At 48.2% G+C, this 9,501-nt stretch overlaps 1 long non-coding RNA gene across 1 annotated transcript; it reads left to right on the forward strand.

Moving 5' to 3' along the window:
* Window positions 1-1,191: 1,191 nt before the first annotated feature.
* LOC309521483 lies at window positions 1,192-4,599 on the forward strand. The gene is made up of 3 exons (XR_014214682.1): window positions 1,192-1,763; window positions 2,993-3,125; window positions 3,343-4,599. It is a non-coding gene; the product is annotated as an uncharacterized lncRNA (long non-coding RNA).
* The last annotated feature ends 4,902 nt before the right edge of the window (window positions 4,600-9,501 follow it).

Here is a 9,501-nt window from a genome sequence, read left to right on the forward strand (position 1 = left end):
TGTTCACTTCCACTATTTTTCCCTCTCTCCCTGGGCCACGTCGTTCAACTGGGAGGACAGATGAGATGACAATTTGTGCATTTAGTTGCTTCAATTTCCTGCCGAGAGCCTCGTAGTCTCTTTTGATCTTGTGGAGGCTATTGCTTGCAGTGTCATTGGTTCCCACATGAACCAAGAGGAAGGGGTATTTGTCAGTGGGTTTTATAATTCCTTGCAGTCGTTCAGTTACATCTTGGATCTTAGCCCCGGGGAGACAGCACACTTCCCGAGACATCTTGTCAGGCCCACAGATCACTGCTTCTGTTCCCCTCAGTAGGGAATCCCCTATCACCACTACACGCCTCCTCTTAGGTTTGGTCGGGGTTCTTCCGTGAGATGTCCGTTCCAAGGTCGCCTGCACATTCCCTGAGGACTGACTTTGCTGCTCGTCTTCATATACCTGATCGACTGTAATGAGGGAGAGATCCTCAAATGGAGTCTGCTCTTCATCTTCCATGCTAGGGGAGAGGACCTCAAAGCGATTGTGTATTTCTAAACAATCAGAGCGAACCCTGGGCCTCCTACTTCTTTGAGTCACGTTTCTCCATATATCTGGCTCCTGTGTTGGTGAGCTAGCCTCCTTCTCAGGGGAGTCCCCTGTCTCCTCCTTGGTGGAGACGGTGTGCTCTGTTGCTTCCAAGAAGAGCTCCAGCTCTCTAATTCTTTGGAGCATAGCTACACGTTCCTCCAGTTGCTAGACTTTGTCTTTTAAGAGGGCAATCAACATGCAATTGCTGCAGGTAAAGCTGCCTGCAACCTTTGGCAAGATGGCAAACATTGCGCAGGAACCGCAGGCGACTGCAGCTGTTCCCTCCCCCTCCATCTTGAGAACGTGTCGTTGGGGGTGGCTACAGTGGTCCTCCATCTTAAAAAGCGTGAAGACAGGACAAATAACCCCCCCCAAAAAAAACCCTAGGTCTCCCCCAACAAACGTTTGAGACTAGCTCCCCTAAATCTAAAAGATGGATCTAACTGCGCGCGCCGCTGCCCTGCTAGCTCTGATAAGCTCCTCCCACAGCTAATCACCTGCCTCAACAGAAACCCTACCCCCTCTGACCTTTGCACAGGGAGAACAGCTAATCAGCCACAAAGAAACACACACACACAAGAAAACCCTTTTTGCTCCTTCTTCAACTGCTGCCCTGCTAGCTCCCACGATTTCCCCCAAAGCACCCTGGGAACTATTGCTTGCTCTGGGTGTTGAGGGTTGTGAATCCCTTGACAGATCTATTTCCCAAGCCCATTTCTCTCCCTAGGGAACTGGGAACTGTAGTTCATGGGAGGAACAACACTTGGTGCCCTGAAATCTGGGAACTGTAGCTTGCTCAGGGCGCCTGATTCCTTCTCCTTCTAGGCTACTGGAATGGGCTGGCACAGCCGAGTGTTGCCTTGGCCTGTGACTCTGAAGGCACCGCCTGCAGCTGGGAGGACGTCAGCATGTCTGGGTACTGGTGGCACCCAGGGTGGGGCGGAGGCTGGGTGAGCGGCCCTGACTCCCCCTTCAACCACACGCTGGGCACCGACCAGGGTAATCTTGCTTCATTTGAAAGGCGGGGAAGCATTGCTTAGCAGTTAGAGCACCCCTTTGACCTGGCGCCCCCCAACCAGGCTGGTACATGAGCACCTCGGAGCAGCGAACCAAGCCGCCTGACTCCGCTCCCTGATCATGAGTGACGCAGCCACAGCCTGTGAACTCCGCACCTGGTACAGTATGGCTGAGAAAGGTAAGCTTGGAGCACTGGCAGTCAGAAATCCAACAGGCGCAGAGCCATGTACTTGGCCTTTTTCCCTGTGTGGAGGAAATGCCACCAGGCACAGTTGTCATAATTCCATAGTGATATCACATATTACATTTCTAAGCTGCAGGACATATCGTGGTGATATCATATGTCAGGGGTTCAGGAGCAGAGGCGAGGGCAAGGGCAAGGGAGGAAACAGAGAGCGAGGGGGAGGAGGCAGAAGAAAGGATGAGTGATGACGACGACCCGAGATCTCCGAGTCTTTCCAGTGAATCAGAAGATTCACAAAAAGGAGCACCAGTGGCCAGGGCAAGGGGGGAGACTAGGGGGACACCCCAGGAAGATAGAGCCAGAGGGGACTCAGAGGAGAGCAGTTGGAAATCGGGACCAGCGTCACCGCCAGAGAGTAGGAAAGAGGAAGAGCGCCAGGGATCAAGCGCTGGCAGCTCGCAACAGGAGGGAGGGCACGAGTCAGGAGTGGCCACACCTTCATCGGGGAGCGAAGTGACGGTTAGACGGAAAGTGGAAGGTTGGGCGCGCGCGCCAAGTTCAAATGCACAGGAAGGTGGCGCAGTAGGCAGCCCGGAAAGGGAGCCAGGTCCTAAAGCCCGGCGCAAGGAGACAGGAGAGTCAGGGGGGTCAGCGTCAGAAGAATCCCGGAAGGAGGAGACCCAGGGGGGCAGAGGGACCCAGAGGAGAACTGTCAGGCGGAAAAGGTGGAGCAGGGCTAGGATATTAAGTTGGTGCGCAAGGGGCGGAGACTCAGACGGAGCTTCGCCGATCTAAGCATAAGACGTAGGGTTGCACGCAGCAGCTCGAGAATGGAGACTGTAACTCAATAAAGACTTTTATTTAACGATCGCTGGCTAGCGTGATCCTCTGTGAGCTCGGATCTGGAAGTAACCCTGACATCATATAATTATTATTTATTGATTTCCAGACCACTGACCCTCCTGGTAGGGCCGGCATAATGAAATACCATTCTTATCAGGAAATTTACTGATGCCCTGCTTCCCGTCCCCCTTTGGGATTCCTGGCAGCTGACCGATAAAAATGAGAACGGTTGAGGCTAGATGTCGTTCTGCAATTCTCGCAGGGGTCAGGCTAGATGACCCCCGGGTCCCATCTCCTCTGTTTATATATCTATGGTACCCACCTGCAGGGGCCAGGCTAGATGGCGCCTGGTTCCTCACCCCTCCGCCCTTCCCCTGCAGGACTCAACGGGAGCTTCCCAGTGGAGCTGAGCCACGGGGGCCACATTGTCCCCTGTGGCGAACCGCTGCCTCATCCTCAGGCGCCTGGCGCCCCCTGCTGGCCTACACCGGAAGAGTCTGCAATGCTTTCCAGGTGGGTCTTAGGTTCCTCGCCCTCCCCGGCTGGCTCCTTATCTGGAGCATGTCAAGAGCGTAGGTGACCTTCTCCTCGGTGGCGAGTGTGGCACTGGACAACGTGTAGTTCAGGAACTGTGACCTCCAAAGTAAAGCTTTCTTTTCCGCCTCCCCAAAACCTGGCCAACCAGATAGATTGCTTGGAGGCAACCCATTAACCATACCAACATTTCCAGGTCCCCGGAGTTGCGCCCCAGGCGAGCCGTGCCTGCCAAGCTGCTGCGTGGCCCCTGCCCGCACCGAGGACTGTGGCGACAGTGGAGATGAATGGGGTTGCGATGACCGATCAAGGGGGCATTCGAGGCTTGGGGAATATTGGCACCACCGGAAGGGAGAGGAAGCATGGAATCATTACACAGGGCAAGAGGCAGAATCACCATTCCAGGAAACCTCCCAACCAGGCCAAAGCATTTGAGGAGGGTGCAGAGTATGCTGGCTGAGATGGGGCTTACCCTGGGGAAAATTCTGAGCGCAAGTTGCAAGTTGGTGGCCCCCAAAGCCTCTTGTGGGAGGGCGTTCCATAATGTGCACTTTGTAAAGAAGTACTTCCTTTCTTTGATGTGTCCTGAATCTTCCAGCGTCCAGCTCCGTGTGTTCTACCGTTATGAGCGGGAGAAAAACTTTCCTCTATCCACTTTCTCCAGGCCATGTCTCATTGGCCTGTAGAAATCACATCTTTGCACAATTAAATGCACAGTCAAAGAACAAATAGGAAATAGGAACAAATAGGAAAACATCCCTCATTTGTGTTGGGATAAATTTATTTAACACTCTGACAAACTCACCTGCCAAAACACAGGAGAATATCAACAATCCAGCACAGAAAATTTTACCCATGGTGTTTTGTTTTTCCAGGATCAGCTAAAACAGAAGGAGAGGTCACCTGTTACCTGTAAGGGAGCAAATATTCCTTTGAGAAGTTTCTCCCGAAATGGAAGGCACACAAGATTCTGTAATTCTCTTCTTTGGGAGGTGGGTGTCATGCAGGTGGCCTTGGGGAGCTGGATGCGAAGGAGGCACGTCCCAGGCCTTTGAACTGCAACAAGGACAACCTGGGAGCATCTCTCACCTACTGTGCCTGCACCTCCTCACTCTCTCAATCGCTCTGCTCCCAGCCGAGAACAAAGACCAACCTTTCTTGTGGGGTTAATGTTACACATGGTAGGGACTGGTGAATCGCTTCATCATTAGGGTCCAGACTGAGGTTCCCAGGGTGGCACGTGGACTCCATGGCACCCACAGACACCCTTCTTAGCACCCACCAAGGCTCCCTGACTCTTTTTAAAAAGTTTCCCCAAAATCTGTTAGTTTTTACAGTGCTACAAGACCATTTGTTTTGGCAGTTGAGGGAGTATTTATTTATTTATTTATTTTGCCCTTTATTTTACACCACTGTAAATTATTAAATAATAAAAAATGGTGTTTGTTATTTAGATCAAGCCATATAGCTCATTGGGATCATAGAATCATAGAATCATAGAGTTGGAAGAGACCACAAGGGCCATCGAGTCCAACCCCCTGCCAAGCAGGAAACACCATCAGAGCACTCCTGACATATGGTTGTCAAGCCTCTGCTTAAAGACCTCCAAAGTAGGAGACTCCACCACACTCCTTGGCAGAAAATTCCACTGTCGAACAGCTCTTACTGTCAGGAAGTTCTTCCTAATGTTTAGGTGGAATCTTCTTTCTTGTAGTTTGGATCCATTGCTCCGTGTCCGCTTCTCCGGAGCAGCAGAAAACAACCTTTCTCCCTCCTCTATGTGACATCCTTTTATATATTTTATATAACCTCCTCTTCTCCAGGCTAAACATGCCCAGCTCCCTTAGCCGTTCCTCATAAGGCATCGTTTCCAGGCCTTTGACCATTTTGGTTGCCCTCCTCTGGACACGTTCCAGTTTGTCAGTGTCCTTCTTGAATTGTGGTGCCCAGAACTGGACACAGTACTCCAGGTGTGGTCTGACCAGAGCAGAATACAGTGGCACTATTACTTCCCTTGATCTAGATGCTATACTCCTATTGATGCAGCCCAGAATTGCATTGGCTTTTTTAGCTGCCGCGTCACACTGTTGGCTCATGTCAAGTTTGTGGTCAACCAAGACTCCTAGATCCTTTTCACATGTACTGCTCTCAAGCCAGGTGTCACCCATCTTGTATTTGTGCCTCTCATTTTTTTTGCCCAAGTGCAATACTTTACATTTCTCCCTGTTAAAATTCATCTTGTTTATTTTTGCCCAGTTCTCTAATCTGTCAAGGTCGTTTTGAAGTGTGATCCTGTCCTCTGGGGTGTTAGCCACCCCTCCCAGTTTGGTGTCATCTGCAAATTTGATCAGGATGCCCTTGAGTCCATCATCCAAGTCGTTGATAAAGATGTTGAATAAGACCGGGCCCAAGACAGAACCCTGTGGCACCCCACTAGTCACTCTTCTCCAGGATGAAGAGGAACCATTGATGAGCACCCTTTGGGTTCGGTCAGTCAGCCAGTTACAAATCCACTGAGTGGTAGCATAGTCAAGACCGCATTTTACCAGCTTCTTTACAAGAATATCATGGGGCACCTTGTCAAATGCCTTGCTGAAATCAAGGTAGGCTACATCCACTGCGTTCCCTTCATCTACCAGGCTTGTAATTCTGTCAAAAAACGAGATCAGGTTAGTCTGACATGACTTATTTTTCAGAAATCCATGCTGACTATTGGTGATCACAGCATTCCTTTCTAGGTGCTCACAGACTGTTTGCTTAATGATCTGCTCCAGAATCTTCCCTGCTATTGATGTCAGACTGACTGGGCGGTAATTATTTGGGTCCTCTCTTTTCCCCTTTTTGAAAATAGGGACAACATTTGCCCTCCTCCAGTCTGCCGGGACTTCGCCTGTTCTCCAGGAATTCTCAAAGATGACTGCCAGTGGTTCTGAGATCACATCTGCCAGTTCTTTTAATACTCTTGGATGCAGTTCATCTGGCCCTGGAGACTTGAATACATCTAAACTAGCCAAATATTCTTGTACTATCTCCTTAGTTATTCTGGGCTGTGTTTCCTCTGCTGAATCATTTGCTCCAAATTCTTCAGGTCGGGCATTGTTTTCTTTATCGGAGAAGACTGAGGCAAAGAAGGCATTGAGGAGTTCAGCCCTTTCTGTGTCCCCTGTTTGCATTTCACCATCTTCTCCTCTGAGTGACCCCATTGTTTCTTTGTTCTTCCTTTTGCTACGAACATACCCATAAAAGCCTTTTTTGTTGCTTTTAACCTCTCTAGCAAGCCTGAGTTCATTCTGTGCTTTAGCTTTTCTGACTTTGTGTCTACACGTGCTGGCTATTTGTTTGAATTCCTCTTTGGTGGTTTCCCCCCTTTTCCATTTTTTGTACACATCCTTTTTTAATCTTAATTCAGTTAAAAGTTCTTTAGATAGCCACCCTGGCTTCTTTAGGCACCTTCCATGTTTCCGTCTCATTGGTATTGCCTGTGAGACAGAAACATGGAAGGTGCCTAAAGAAGCCAGGGTGGCTATCTAAAGAACTTTTAACTGAATTAAGATTAAAAAAGGATGTGTACAAAAAATGGAAAAGGGGGGAAACCACCAAAGAGGAATTCAAACAAATAGCCAGCACGTGTAGACACAAAGTCAGAAAAGCTAAAGCACAGAATCATTTAGATCATCCGTATAGCAGAAGACTCTTAATCTCAGGGCCATCCTTTGAGCCCCATGTTCCCAGGGATCCCTGGCAAGAAGGGAACTCTACCCCTAACAAAATCCTAACCCTAAACCAGGGGTTGGCAAGGTTTACCGGCCATGGGCCAGATCACTCCCACAGAAATCACATCTGTGCATGTCTGCAGCACTGGAAATTGCTTCTGCGCATGTCCAGGCGCCGAAAATCACTGGGACAGCTCAGTCTGCAGAGCAGGAGACTTTCCATCTCAAAGTCCTGGGTTTGAGGGGCAAAAAGATTCTTCCCTTGCTTTCCTGCTCTCTCCCAAACTGGGAAACTCCCAATGGAAAGTGCTCTGACCTTTCTCTTTTCGTTTCATTTTTTCATTTTTATTTTCATTTTTAGATTCCACCACTCACACAGGGTCAACGGAGTTGCTGTCCATCTGAAGATCATAATACCTTTTGTGCCTATATCAATCCCTCAGGTGGTAAAATCAAAGAAGTACAAAATATTTTACAACTATATATATTCCAACACACTGAGGAGCCTTTGCTGGAAGGCTGCGGGGCTATGCACACTTGCCTGGGAATCAAACTCACTGAACTTCAAAGAACTTCTGAGTGCATGTGTATAGGATGTGTATAGGATTGCACTTAATATTCATTGTGTATCGTATTTCGTCAACCCTTTTCATAACAGAATGACCCAAAGGAACTTTTATGTGTTGGTGTACCTTCCTTAAGCATATGAGGATTTTGAAGTCAAAAGATTGCAGATTTACTTTATCATGAAAGATCTTGCATATATCTCTTAAACTATATTTACTTACTACAAAAAGAATGATTTGTGTCTCTTACTTTCATCCCTTAATAAAGGGCCTTTAAAAACAGTTTTTTGTTTTCTGCTTTGACTTGATTACATCATTTTCCCCAGCTGCTCATTCTGATAAAGCAGGAAAGCTGATGACACTCACCAATATTCCAGCCCTTTCTCGGTGATAACCTTCTTAAGGCACCTTACATCATCTGCAATATCATCATCGAGGAGATCTGTAGAGAATGATGAAGACAAGTTAACCAAGAACAAACCTGAGCCCAGATATAGATCCCAACTGAGGCCTCAAAGGCACAAGAATTGTATCTCTGGTGATAGGGGGTCATAGACATGCAGTGATTCAGAGAAAGCTCTTGGTAGGCTTATCTCCTCCCAGTTTGTTTCCTCCTGGTTGACATGATAAGGCATGATGCTTCATAATAACAATGAACATAACCTCCAACATGTTGAGCCCCTAAACCAGGATGTGTTTAAACCTGGCCGTGCTCCCACGTGAGTTACATCACCTGCACGAGATCACAGAACCCAAAAGACTCACTTTTTCCAGTGCTGTGCTCTCCTGGCATGCAAAAACATGTGTGTCATGGTGCTGCAAGAGATTGTGGCCCCGAAAAAGTGCTTTTTTCAGGATGATATTGCAGCACTCAAAATGGCCACCATGCTCTTGCACAAAAAAACGGGATGTCCTGGGGCACTTGCAAGGTATGAACAAATATCATAAGAATGACAAACAGATTAATATGCAGGGAGAAACCACCCTGCATGTCAACAAGCATAGGGGCCCTCTAGGGTGGTCAGCAACCTTTTTCAGCTGTGGGTTGGTCCACCATCCCTCAGACCATGTGGTGGGCCAGACTATATTTGGGGGTGGGATGAACGAATTCCTATGCCCCACAAATACCCTAGAGATGCATTTTAAATAAAAGCACACATTCTACTCACGTAAAAACACCAGTCAGGCCCCACAAATAACCCAGAGATGCATTTTAAATAAAAGGACACATTCTACTCATGTAAAAACACGCTGATTGCTGGACAGTCTTAGGTTGCCTACCCTTGTTCTAGAGGACAATTCCCTTACTTGAAGATGTTCTCTATTTGAGGTCAGTGGCATAGGAAGGTCAGGTGGTACCCGGTGCGGAAAATTTCTTGTCCCCCCCCCACCCCACATTGATTTATTTTATTTTAATTTTGCCTGTAAAAATGGTTTGACTTTATTTCATATTTTCTTACAAAGGAATGTTGCTCCCTTCCAAGGCCTTTTCCAACTGGCCCAGGGGGTGGGGCCCAGGCCCTCACACTCCCAGCTACAAAGGTGCAGAGTTGTTCTGCTATTGCTTTCCTGTTCCAAGTGTCTAATGTGTTTTAAAATGTCCTTAAGCAGTCGGTGGCACTTTAAGTTGTTTCTTCTCCTCCCCCCCCCCTTTTGCTCTGTTGGGGTGGGTGGAAGGATATCTGGTTGGGTATTAATTTTCATCTGATTCCCTGGTGGCCCGCTGGAATGTGGAGTTAACTAGGGCTATCAACTGTCTGTCTCCCAAGCACCCTCTCCGATTGCATGGAGCACAGACAGCCCCATGGTTTTCCCCAGAGATGACGGCGAGGAAACAATCGCTGAGACGACTAGAGTGCTGGTGGCAAAGAACTCATTCTGAACTGGACCGGACACGGGTTAGAGCTCAACGTCGAGCCTACCAAGCAGCAATAGCCACGGTGAAGAAGACTTTCTTCACTGCCTCTATTGCATCTGCAAAAAATAGTAGCAGGAGACTCTTTCAGGTGGTTTGCAATTTAACAGAGCCTCCTTTACCATCGGGACCTTATAAAGACCCCAATATCTCCTGCAAAT

Source organism: Podarcis vaucheri (genome assembly GCF_965113315.1).
Source record: "Podarcis vaucheri genome assembly, chromosome: 16".
Lineage (NCBI taxonomy): Eukaryota > Metazoa > Chordata > Lepidosauria > Squamata > Lacertidae > Podarcis > Podarcis vaucheri.